Source organism: Gobius niger (genome assembly GCF_951799975.1).
Source record: "Gobius niger genome assembly, chromosome: 12".
Classification (NCBI taxonomy): Eukaryota; Metazoa; Chordata; class Actinopteri; order Gobiiformes; family Gobiidae; genus Gobius; species Gobius niger.
This window is the reverse complement of record NC_136863.1, coordinates 34,114,034-34,123,775: the sequence shown is the minus strand read 5'-3', so window position 1 is coordinate 34,123,775 and position 9,742 is coordinate 34,114,034.

Below are 9,742 nucleotides of genomic sequence, written 5' to 3'. Positions count from 1 at the left end.
GAGTGAAAAAAACAAACAAATTCCGTTGTGTAATTGGATGTACAATATCCTTCTCTCTCTCTTCCCTTTTCTGTCAGTGTCGTGTTTACTCTACGGACAGTTAAAGTTACGCAACACGCTACAACACCTGCAGTGGCGCTTATGGCCTCTCGGGGCATGAGTTAGTACTGCTTTAAGTGGCCATTATGAATTGACTATAGTAAAGCCATTTCAGGATGATACATAAAATAATACATATTTGGAATTTGAATATCACGGGCGCCACACTTTTTCCACACAGAACCTGCCCATTTTGTGGAAACAACGATTTACAGAACTACAATAATAGATTCATATTCCGGTATTTCCAATTAAAATCTTTTATTAAATTATGGCAAGAACAAAAAAAGGACCTGATGCATTAGTTTTATTTGTGTCCACATGTGGCTGTGTATTGGGTCAGTGCACAGTTATGGTTAAGGTGTGTTAAGGCTTATGTGTTTGTGAGGGTAAACGCACACACTTTTTGAATTTGATTATTCTGCCGGGCAAATCGTTTATTTTTAAAGGAACAGGCCACCGTTTTTCCATACTGAGATATGTTCTTACCTGAGCTTTGACGAGTTCTTTAGGACCTGTCTAATAATATTAATAATAGTAATAATAGTAATAATACCAGGAGTAGTTTGGCACTTTACCGTGCGGATTTCGAATTACTCCTGGTATTATTACGCCTTACAATATAGTCCCCCTTTTATCCGCTTAGAAAATCCACATTGTTTAATTGTGTGTAATTATACTTTGTAGTGGAACACTTCACGTAACCATATTTAAATAGGGAAAACGTGGAAGAGCTTGGTAGCTTCTATCTTGACCTGTTTTGGAGCTATAGAGGAGAGAGGGAGAGGCTAAATGCTAACGCCGTCTGCGCTGTGTTTACGTGACTGAAGATCAGACAGGTCCTAAAGAACTCGTCACAGCTCAGGTAAGAACATATCTCAGTATGGAAAAACGGTGGCCTGTTCCTTTAAAAAATAAAACTAAATCAAATGTGTGTATAAAACACTTCAGGAAAAGAGTTTATCATCAGTTTATGTCAGAAACAATTATAGCAACAAATAACAGAATAACTGAGCATGAGCAGAAATGGAGCGTCTGATTACTTGAGTTAGAAATATAATGAAAGCCTGTCTTGTTATGTTATTCTGCATATTTTCAGAAATGTATGGGGAACAAAGTGGCAGCACCACAATGAGACTGTTTTGATTGTGTGCAGCTTGTGGTTTGCCAGCCCAGGGTCACACTTGCTTCTTCGCAACCGTTGGAAAACTTCATTCTGCTTATATTCTATATTTCACTGAAGCATTTTCAGTTTTCTCGTCTCAGTCCCGCCGCACCCAAAATGCAGCAGGTGTAAGTTCTCTCCCGCGATTACAACGACCCCAATGTCCGGGCGGGTCAAAGCCTCGCCGCAAAACAAAAAAAAAAAGATTGAATCCAGATCACGCTGCAGCCGCTGACTACAGAATAATATGCCAGAGAAATAAACAGCCCAGGGCATAATGTGAACACTGCCAAAACAATGTGTCCACAAATCCGGCCCGGTACATACTAATGCGCCAGAAGAGAAGAAAGGCAATTCTTCTGAGAAACAGAGCCGCTTTGGTCTGTTCGTTTTCAGCGATTGAATAGAGCTACGTACAGTCAAGTTGATATCGCTGCAATAGAGACACTTGAACTGTGTGATTAATCTGGATGTTTCAGAAGGTCATTGTCTGCGTTGTGGTAATCAGCCCTGATTAGCACATTCAATTACATGGCATTTAGCAATCACACTTACAGAACAATGTCTCCAGAAGAGAATGTTTCTGTTTGGAAAATAACTCTCAAAACTGTCTGGAGCGTGTTGGTGAGACGGGCGAGCCCATGTGGAGAGTTTGGATTAGAAGTGATTGAATGTTAGTCACATAAACACTTTCCAACCTACACATCACCCTCTCCAAACCAATAGTGCAGCACCGGGATGTGCCTAACGCAGAGGATGTTTGAGCCATCCATCGTCACAGGGTTTGGAGTCTGAGTCGCAAGTTGGTGACATTTTGACCCAAAAAAAGAGCAGTGGTTTTGAACTGGCATGGCGTCGGACCCACAATCACCACTGGGATAGAATATAGACATAGACTTATAAGATGTTTTTATACGGCTCTTCGCGATGCAAGTAGAAGCTCCATTGACTTGAACGGGATTTTACAACGTTCTACCGGTCATTATTTTCTGCTAGAGGACCTCTGAAAAGCGCAGTTGGAGAAATGGTGGTGAATCTCTGGGTCAGTTGAAAGTCAGACTCACGCAAACTTCACGAGCGATTCCCCGACTTCTCTCTCAGTGACGGGACAGATAGTGTCGCTGCTACGTACGTGCGGAGTGATATGAAAGCACCAACTCCGTTACCATTGGCAGCGTCATTATTTTTCTCAGAGGTCCTTTATCAGAAAATAATGACCGGGAGAACGTTGGGAAATCCCATTCAAATCAACGGAGCTTCTGCTTACGTTGTGAAGAGCCGGATAATAAACGGTTCTAATGCACTTCACGGAGGAACACTTGACTCCATGTCGTGCATTAGAACCGTTTTATGCTCAGCTCCGAGTTGTTTAATCCTTACATGTAAAATATCATCCTTTCTTCAAAAATATTGTTGAATAAGCACAAAATAAGCCACTTTTGGGTCCCAAGCCACCAATTGAGAACCAGTGGTCTAGAGTGAGTGACATTTTCTGCAAACAAAGAAAGATGAAGTGCCTTAATAATAATATAATATACAAGCCTGTGGTACCAAGTTCCTGAAAGTGCAACATTGTAGTCATTATTCAGTCACTCCATACTCAGTGGTGGTAAACGACTGTTTCAGCCACAGCTGCCCTGAGATACCCCGATGGAAGTGACTCCCACCACTGGTGTTCTCGGTCTCCCATACAAGCACCAACCAGGCATCAGTTACCAAATGTTTCCATGGCTACAAGGCAAAAACGACTGAATGTTTTGTCCTTGCAGCTCAGGCTGTCTCATGTCGTGAAGTATGAATGAGCCTGGAAGCCACAAGTGTCAGAAATCACAATCAGGACCATTATCATTTCTATTGTCCAGTTTCAAAATGTCACAGTTATTTGCTTGTTTCACTCGAATGTGAAAGACGACTCTTCCTCTCACAAGACTCCATGTTAAAGGAACAGGCCAGCGTTTTTCCACACTGAGATATGTTCTTACCTGAGCTGTGACGAGTTCTTTAGGACCTGTCTGATCTTCAGTCACGTAAACACAGCGCAGACGGCGTTAGCATTTAGCCTCTCCCTCTCTCCTCTATAGCTCCAAAACAGGTCAAGATAGAAGCTACCAAGCTCTTCCACGTTTTCCCTATTTAAATATGGTTACGTGAAGTGTTCCACTACAAAGTATAATTACACAACATTAAACAATGTGGATTTTCTAAGCGGATAAAAGGGGGGACTATATTGTAAGGCGTAATAATACCAGGAGTAGTTCGAAATCCGCGCAGTAATCTTCACTTTACTGTGCGGATGCCAAACCAGAAGCCACTTTGTTTTCTCACCACTGATTAATATCTTTAGAGCAGCGGTCTCCAACCTTTTATACCCAGATACTTTTATGCAATAAAAATGTCAGAAAACTATTTATTTTTGGAAGACAGTCATGTAATAACTGTAACACGTCATACTGGATTGAAGCCTTGGGCTAATTTCCATCTGTTGTCCCACACTCTCACTCTCAAACACACTCTCAATCAGGAACAAAATAGACAAAGTGCTGAGGAAGTCAGTGACAAAAAGAGTTGCCTGTGACTCTAGTGAGAGAGTGGTGGGTGGGTGGGTGGTGTCGCAGCCTCGCTTCTGTCATAAGGTTTGGATCATGATCAAAAGGACGAGGTCGCAGACAGTGACAGGGTGAGTTCAGGTACTCGGGAGGTTCATCTGGAGAAAGGACGAGCTGGGAAGTCTGGCCATCTCTGCTCAGACTGCTGCCTCCACAGTCTGACCTGGATAAAGAGGAAAGAGGACGGACCGGCTCAACCCCAGAATAGGTGTGGCTAGTACAAAACTATTTGCTTGGCCAATTAAAAAACAAAATTGTATTCACTGTGGCCCTGAGTCTTTGCCCTGCCATTAACAGGCCATGGCTCAGGTCACTCCAAGGCTATACATGCTGGGTCTGTCTTCAATCCATAGTCTGACTCACCCTCACTCTCGCTAGCACTCCATATTTGTTCCATACTCTCATCTTTACAACACCGAGTAGGTCAACCGTCTCCTCCCGCGGGCTCCACTCAGAGCCCCTTCTAATTTAGTTTTATTGGAGGAAATCAGTGTTCTAGAAGAGGACCTTGTTCAGTGGCACCACAGGGAGCACTTTACCCATTAGTGGGCAGCACATGACCTTCAGACGGCCCATCCACTATACGCTTTTCCTGGACTCTTTCACTGGGAACGGCTCAGCGCCGCCTGAAACACAGCCAGGCCATTTGGACAAGTGCGTTCTGCCAAAAGAGATCAAGGTTATTTATGTCATTGCAGAGATTTTCAGCAACAAAATCTAAGTAATGGATAGACCTCAGGTTTAACCGTATGGTTCTATTTGGTAAACATTGGTAGATACAAAGAATTTGGATCTTGTTTAGTTTTTGAATAAGCTGTTTGTGAGTGACAAACATGTATCTAAATTAAAATTTTGCCTTGATTTCAGTTCAAAGCTCCAGTGTTAATTTATGACAATATATTTCAATTTAGTTTTAGTTTCAGTCTTTTGACGAAAATGTATTTTGATTTTAGTCTAGTTTTAGTCGACTAAAATTGCAAGTAAATTTAGTCGACTAAATTTAAGACGAATTGAGTGGACTTTGCATTGATAATATTGATTATAATCATATTTAATCTTGTTCCTCTGCTTCATGGAGCTGCTCCACATGAACAAAGCTCAGAGCTGATCCTTTGGCAGAGAATTTACATGATCTGAGGCTCTTTCAGACGCTCAATAGAAGTTTGGATGATTTTAGTCTCTCCTTTTCATTTTTATTTAGTCTGATTTTAGTCACTAAAATATCTGGACATTTTAGTCACAGTTTTAGTCTCATGAGAAACTTTTAATTTAGTTTTAGTCCAATTTTAGTCGTCAAAAATATCACTTTGACTAAAATTAAGACTAAATATTTTAGTCGCCGAAATAAACACTGCAAAGCTCAATAAATCAGATCAAGGATCAGATGTTTAACCTCTTGATCCCCACATTAACCGAGTGTATATTCTCCAGTTTGGCTTCACCCAAATCTGAAAGATTCTTTACTGGAATTTACTGACTATCGGCCAGTGTAACGGCTCATTTGAAAGCTAAGACCTACAAAACTGATGTAAATTGATATTTTTCCTTTGCGTTTTTGCCGTGTTGTCGCTTTTGCAGAACATTTGTGGAAGAGTGTAAAGCAAATTCCGTTTTGATAAGACAGTTTTGCAACGGAGAAATGTTACCCAACAAAAGTGAACGTTGCTCAGTCAAAATGTCATTCAAGTCAAAGTAGCAAAGTATTCGCTCTGGAAAATATGAAGTTTTCAAAGTACAGACATTATCCCGTACTTCCACAAATACACAAATACCTCAACACTGTGCTGCGATAACAATGTCGGACACCGAGCCGTTGGCAGTTTCTTTTCTATAAGTGCCTTCACTTCTCCGCACATTTATCGGCATGATTATATAGTATGATGTATGTTCTTTGGCGAACACACCGTACCTGGGCCTGCTGTACATTTTAATGACAAGTGTTGGCAGCTCATGATTGCTGTGTTTATGAACCAGCATGGAAGAGAAAGAGAAAAGTGAGGATAAAAGATCAACAGGTGGAAAGCACTTGTGCAGCCTCGGACTCAGTGCCTGCCATGGAATCTTGAGCTGTTTATTTTTATAGAAAATACACCGCTACTGACTCACAGGGAAATAATGGGACAGGAACAGCAGCGCCTCCTGAGGTATTCACCTTATAGGTTGAGTCCATGTTCTAGAATTCTTTAATTGGAGGGCAGGTGCCAAAACAACTCTATGGGAGAGAAACCGTTTTTGAAAGAAATTTCCAAATAAAGAAAATGTCCAAACGTTTTCCCTGATCATTATTCTGAAAGTCCTTTCTCCTGGCCAACATCACACATGTGTTTTTGAATATCGTCACCACTTTTGGACGCCTTTATGAGAACATAATTAGACCACAGTTCATGCTGGAAAAGATGATTTTGTACTTTGTGACACTTTTCGTTTCATGTGAATTGGCCCAGCAATTACAGAGGATAGAAATCGGCATTTTGACCATCACCACAGTTACCGCCGTAGAATATCAGCATCCGTACACCTCAAATTTAAATGATAGGTTCTTTAGAATGCTGGGATGTCACGTGAGCGCAACCTATAGGTCGTGCTCATGATTTAGAATGTGATCATGTGTGTGGAGATGTGTGTCTGAAAGACCTTTCCGTGGGCCAACATCACGCTCACGTTTTCGAATACTGTCTCCACTTTTAGTCGCCTTTCAGAGAAAATAATTGGACATCGCTTTCTACGTGCTAACAGAGGAAACAATGAACTTTGAAACCCTCTTTGTTTCATGTGGATTCTTCCAGTAATGATTGAAATATTAACCAAAAAACGAAGACAAAGAAACCTGCGATTCTCCAGTCACCACAGTTACCGCCATGGGATTTTCAGTTGCTCCACCTCAGTTTAAACTATGGGCTCTTTACAATGTAGTGATGTCACGTGTACGCAACCTATTCCGGACGTTCCCATGGCCGCCTCCATGAATTGGGCCCGCCCCTTCTCTCGTATTAGTTTACATAGGACGGCAAACGTCAAGAGAAAATCAGTTCTACATGGACACAAAGCCGTGTTCAGGCCGCCCAGAGTCAACAGCGCAGTGTTGATCTGTTTGGTGCCAGGGGCTGGACTGGGACTGAAAAACAGCCCTTGTGACTTCCACAAATACATATTTTAACCTCTTACCCCCCGCCTTAACACTAACGAGTGCATTTTCCCCAGTTCGGCTTTTTATTATTATGTGTTTGATCGGCATCATCAGCAAAAAGAGCGGGAAAGGTGGTCATAGAAACCGAAGCAAAATCATTAATATGAATAATAATGGTCCCAAAATGTAACCTTGTGGTGCCCCATACTCCACGGAATTCCTTTTGGAGTCATGTTTTTTTTATACTGGGCTTTACCCAAATCTTAAAGCTTCTCGACTGGAGATCAACAATGTAACGCCTCATTTGAAAGCTAAGACCTACAAAAGTGATGGAAACTTTTCGTCACGTCGCCGCATTTTTTCTGCGTTTTTCTCACATTTTTGTAAGGTTTTTTTGTCCGTGTTTTTCTCATGTTTTTGTCGACTTTTCATCCTCTTTTTCTCGCCATTTTGATGCTTTTCTTTTTAGCTTTTAGATTTGGGTAAAGCTCGGTTGAGGCAGGACCGGTGGCCCTTCTGTGCTCTTCCAGAATGGACATGTGGCCAGTCCGCCGCTGGTTGGTGTGAATGAACATCGGACATTTCACACAAATCAATCTACTGTATTTCCTGGACCATAAGTCACTGTCCTCTGTGTCACTTCTGAACAATCGCCTTGGCAACTGCACTGTTGACAAGCCTCTCCCGGCAGCGTGTTTATCAAGCTCTCTTCTCGTTCCTCTTCTCATCTAACTTTTAGCCCGTGATTAGCTTTGTTTTGTTTTGTTCTTTGTGGTAAGAGCAACCTCCGCTTTCTCGCTCTCTTCAAAGTTCCTTTCTGCTGCTCGATGAGCCATATTAGTCGCTCCGGTGCATAAGACGCACCCCCAGCCAAACTATGAAAAAAAAGTGTGACTTACAGTCCCGAAAATAGAGTACTGTAAATCATGTTTTAGGGATAACATTTCCCCCCGATCTCCTCTTGGTGAATGGACAAAGGAAGTGCCGATCTGTGGCAAATATAGAACTGAGATCTCAAACCCATCATTTAGAACCATACCCACCTCTGAATTTGGTTTTACTCTGAATGCCTGAACGCTGAGATATGGAAATACAGTAGCGTAGAGAAAATTATGGGCTGTTGAATTATTTGCCCAAATGTTAATGAAAAGTCCGATCGAACGCAATCAATGGCCGCATGACCTTGTCTCTCTTCATCACAGCAAACCGTTCGCAGCCTGCGCTTTGACAGGCTCGACATTAAAAATCAATAAGCTCCCATAATGTGAGCTTTATGAGAAAAAATAGTGTTTTTTTTTCCCCTCATGCTCAGAGGCCGACTGTAACCTGGTCAGTGCGGCGAGAGGCGTAATTATTTATCGATCTCACCTCGCGATTCGACACGCGCCCACGGAGTTCATGCAGATCCAGGTGAAAGGAAATTTATGATTGAGACAAAGCTACTCGCCGACAGCAGATTAACACCCCATTGACTTATGTTTAGAGGTCGGCCCCGCATTGACGTAAAGGCCCATTCGTTTCTCCAGCGGGCGTCAAGTCTGGCCTGTCGATACGCAGGTCCCAGTGTAAAGGTTTTAAACTACCCCCCATTTCAGGCTACCCCCCGGTAATTTGAAATCAATTTCAAGTTACCCCCGGGGGTAAGATGAACGCGATTTCAAGCTACCCCCCGCTGATTTCAGATTACCCCCCTCTCAACTGCTTTCTTCATCCATAAGGTACCTTACAGGAACCGCGGTTGGAGCCGTAAACTTAGGGATAGTGGAGTTTACGAGCTAAAGCTAACCTTACCTTAGCCCTAACCTTAAGGATAGTGGAGTTTACGAACTAAAGCTAACCTTACCTTAGCCCTAACCTTAAGAATAGTGGAGTTTACGAACTAAAGCTAACCTTACCTTAGCCCTAACCTTAAGGATAATGGAGTTTACGAACTAAAGCTAACCTTACCTTAGCCCTAACCTTAAGGATAGAGGAGTTTACGAGCTAAAGCTAACCTTACCTTAGCCCTAACCTTAAGGATAGTGGAGTTTACGAACTAAAGCTAACCTTACCTTAGCCCTAAACTTAAGGATAGTGGAGTTTACGAACTAAAGCTAACCTTACCTTAGCCCTAACCTTAAGAATAGTGGAGTTTACGAACTAAAGCTAACCTTACCTTAGCCCTAACCTTAAGGATAATGGAGTTTACGAACTAAAGCTAACCTTACCTTAGCCCTAACCTTAAGGATAGAGGAGTTTACGAGCTAAAGCTAACCTTACCTTAGCCCTAACCTTAAGGATAGTGGAGTTTACGAACTAAAGCTAACCTTACCTTAGCCCTAACCTTAAGGATAGTGGAGTTTACGAGCTAAAGCTAACCTTACCTTAGCCCTAACCTTAAGGATAGTGGAGTTTACGAACTAAAGCTAACCTTACCTTAGCCCTAACCTTAAGGATAGTGGAGTTTATGAACTAAAGCTAACCTTACCTTAGCCCTAACCTTAAGGATAGTGGAGTTTACGAACTAAAGCTAACCTTACCTTAGCCCTAACCTTAAGGATAGTGGAGTTTACGAACTAAAGCTAACCTTACCTTAGCCCTAACCTTAAGGATAGTGGAGTTTACGAACTAAAGCTAACCTTACCTTAGCCCTAAACTTAAGGATAGTGGAGTTTACGAACTAAAGCTAACCTTACCAGATGAAAAGTTACGAGAGTTGTATCTATTATTAGCAATCAACATCCGGGCATTTTCTATTTAACACAG